We start from the raw sequence: 2,980 nt of genomic DNA on the forward strand, positions 1-2,980 counted from the left end.
ATGCAACTACCCTGCATGATATAATCATGGGTATATGCCATTGTACACTGTACAAATGCATGGAGTAAACACCAAAAGTGAACCCTAATGTACACTATGGACTCTGGCTAAAAATGATATGTCCAAGGTTGATCAATTTTAACAAATGTGCCATTTGTTAAATGTGCCATTCTCGTGGGGATGTCGATAATAGGTGAGGCTGTGCATGTGTTGGGGAAGGGATATCTCTGCACCTCTGCTTAATTTTTCTAGGAACCTCAAACTGCTCTAAAAGATAAAAGTGTGTTTATTTAATGACAAGGATGTCAAGAAACATAGCATAATGCATAGAGAGCAGACCAAGATGACACACGTAGAGAAATCCAGAATGCAAGACGCTGAAGTTTTTAAAAGAGGCTTGTATTTAGAGCCACTGGGAAAATGGACCTTATGGATTGGGACAGCTCTACAAAGTATTTATTAAAAATGTGTACACATTTGAGACTTTGGAAAGACCAAACTCTCAAAAATTATGCGATGAGTTTGCAGGTGACAGCAATTAAGGGTAGGCATGCTATTTTTGCCTATTCCCTAAGAAAATAGCCTGAGAAATTTGAGGAATAAGACTGCTAAGAGAATGCAAATCAAAGTGAGTCTCTGAAAGAGGAATCTGGCAGGAAAATAATAGTCCAGGCTTGTTGTTTGTTGTTGATGGTGGTGTGTTGAAAAACAACTTGTCATGTGGGGTTATCCATCTCTAGGTTGTGTAGATGAAAGTGAATAGTTTGAATGATGAGTGAATGGTTTTACCGGGCCCAGAACTCACTGATTTGTAATCAATAAGCATGTGGTACCCCCATAAGATGTAATATTGTGAATTGTTTCTATACCAGAAAGTATAGGAAAAAGAATAGAAGAAACAATTCGGTCCAGAAATCTTATCAACCCCATGCAGCCACTGAAGGAGCTGAACTGAGTTTAGAAGCAGGTTAATGACCCTTTCTGGAAAGAAGCAGTGAAATATCAGAAAATGATAAGCGAAGATTACCCTGGGAAGTTGGAGCAGATGTACTTCAGTTGCAGGAAAATCAACACTAGTGTCAGGAGCTTACTGATGATGACCTGATAGATGACACAAAGATAGGGCCATGGAGCCATTTAGCACAAATGGGTGCTAAAACCATTAGGATTTATGTGGATGGGGTAGATTTTAGAGAACTCAATAATTCCACAGAAAGAAGAAATAGCATCAGCTTCTAACAGATTTTAACATCATGTGTCTCTATGGTTCAGAAATGAAAAGCTCTAAGAGGAAATGGAAATTAAGAGGTTTAACTATGTTCTGTGGGATAAAGGTGATTTGAAATGAGGCCCAGGTTTGGGCTGCCATCATCACAAATTTATAACCTTTGCAAGAGAGCAGCAGTGATTGAAATGCCATTATGAAAGAGAAGACAGGGTGCAATGGGTGATTTTTTTTCCATATAAATATGCTATTAAAAGTAAACATTTAATGAAGACTTGCTTCAACTGAGTTATAATATAGACTGTGAATATATGGCATAGATTGGCCAGCACCCTGGCTAAGAAGATTTTTCCTTCCATTCTCCCTCTTTCAGTAAATGAGTCTTTCCTGCAGTCTTTCACAATCCCAAAGAGTGGTGTTTAGGTAGATGGTTTTATTTTCGGTAACTGATTTTGTTTTCTAAACTTTTACCATACAGGGCTAGTTAGGTTATCCTTCTTGTTTCATTAAGTGTTTGTCCTCCTTAAAATTGAGAATGAACAGAGACTCGTGGATTTCATCTTCTGAATTTGAAAAGAATGACACAATGCAATTCAGGTCAAGCTGCGGCTGCAGAAAGACGGACCCCCCAACCCAGAACAACCCTGCGTCCGGAAAACTTTGGGATAAGACTAAGCAAACTACAACACTGGAACTTGGGGAGGGGCTTGGAGAGTTTGTTTTGGAAAGTTTTGAGCAGGAAATCATCTAACCACAAGAGTAAGAAAACTAATTTTGAGCTTTAATTTCTTTAGTCTTTCAGTTTTAGCAGGCACAGCTTTAACATTCATTTTCAACCCATTGAAGAGGAGATGAGCTTATTGGCTAGTCCACCTTGACAACATGTAGGTGGAAAACAGGACATTCAGTCTTTGGTGCAGAGTGGCCTGGGAGATACTTATGAACCATTTTAACACATTTCAGGACCACGTAACAACATCAACACTGCACTGAAGTGGTATCGGGAAAGTCCATCCAGAGAAGCAATGTCTGCTATGGAGGAAGCAGCTTCATCAAGGTGGAAGCAGGTCTATGCTTCCAGGCTGGTCAGTTCCATTCATGAAAACAGCACACTGTGGCTGACTATGGTTTGAAGAAACAAAGGAAGCCAAAGAAAACAAAAAAATGTTAACGGAGAATTTAATCCATCTCTAAGAGGTGGAGGGAGTTTCATTTGAATTGCTCCCTGTTCTTTTACTCTTCCTCCCCCTTGAAGGGAGTTGGTAGATTTGACCGGTGAGTTTAGAAGATTAGCCCTAAACATGTGTGGTTCAGCCCTTTTGCTCCATTTTGTCTTGGAAAAGGGCTGGATTCTGTGCTATTCTCCTGTGCCTTAAGTTTTGTAGTTATGGGATTTATCTAACACAGCCTGACTGGTTTGGAAAGTCTGTCTGATTTTGATGTTTTCTGTTACCTGGTCTGCTAACATTTTTTTCAAGAAATATAGCTAGTATTTTCTCCCTCTCTCTGACTCCTATTTTTATTTTCTCCCTCTCTCTGACTCCTATTTTTATTTCGTTGTTGGTTCTAAGCATGGGTGGTCAAGAGATGTATTGATTTATCGTGATCCTTCAAAACCTTACACAGTTGTGCTGAAAAAGGATAGGAGTTTTCATCAGGATAGAAGTCCTGTGTGTAGTTATGCAGATTGCCATCATTCAGATGCTGCTGGGAACACCATAGATTTTTGTTCCTCTAACAATGTTGTTGTCATCT

At 39.4% G+C, this 2,980-nt stretch overlaps 1 long non-coding RNA gene across 1 annotated transcript in view; it reads left to right on the forward strand.

The window, feature by feature from the left end:
• The window catches only part of LOC105543582, a 109,682-nt gene extending 106,954 nt beyond the window's left edge, over nucleotides 1-2,728 (forward strand). The window contains exon 2 of the long non-coding RNA XR_001006647.1: nucleotides 1,704-2,728. This is a non-coding gene — a long non-coding RNA (uncharacterized LOC105543582). The remainder of the gene's footprint in view (nucleotides 1-1,703) is intronic.
• Nucleotides 2,729-2,980: the final 252 nt, after the last annotated feature.

This window comes from Mandrillus leucophaeus, unplaced genomic scaffold, assembly GCF_000951045.1.
Source record: "Mandrillus leucophaeus isolate KB7577 unplaced genomic scaffold, Mleu.le_1.0 Scaffold287, whole genome shotgun sequence".
Taxonomy (NCBI): domain Eukaryota; kingdom Metazoa; phylum Chordata; class Mammalia; order Primates; family Cercopithecidae; genus Mandrillus; species Mandrillus leucophaeus.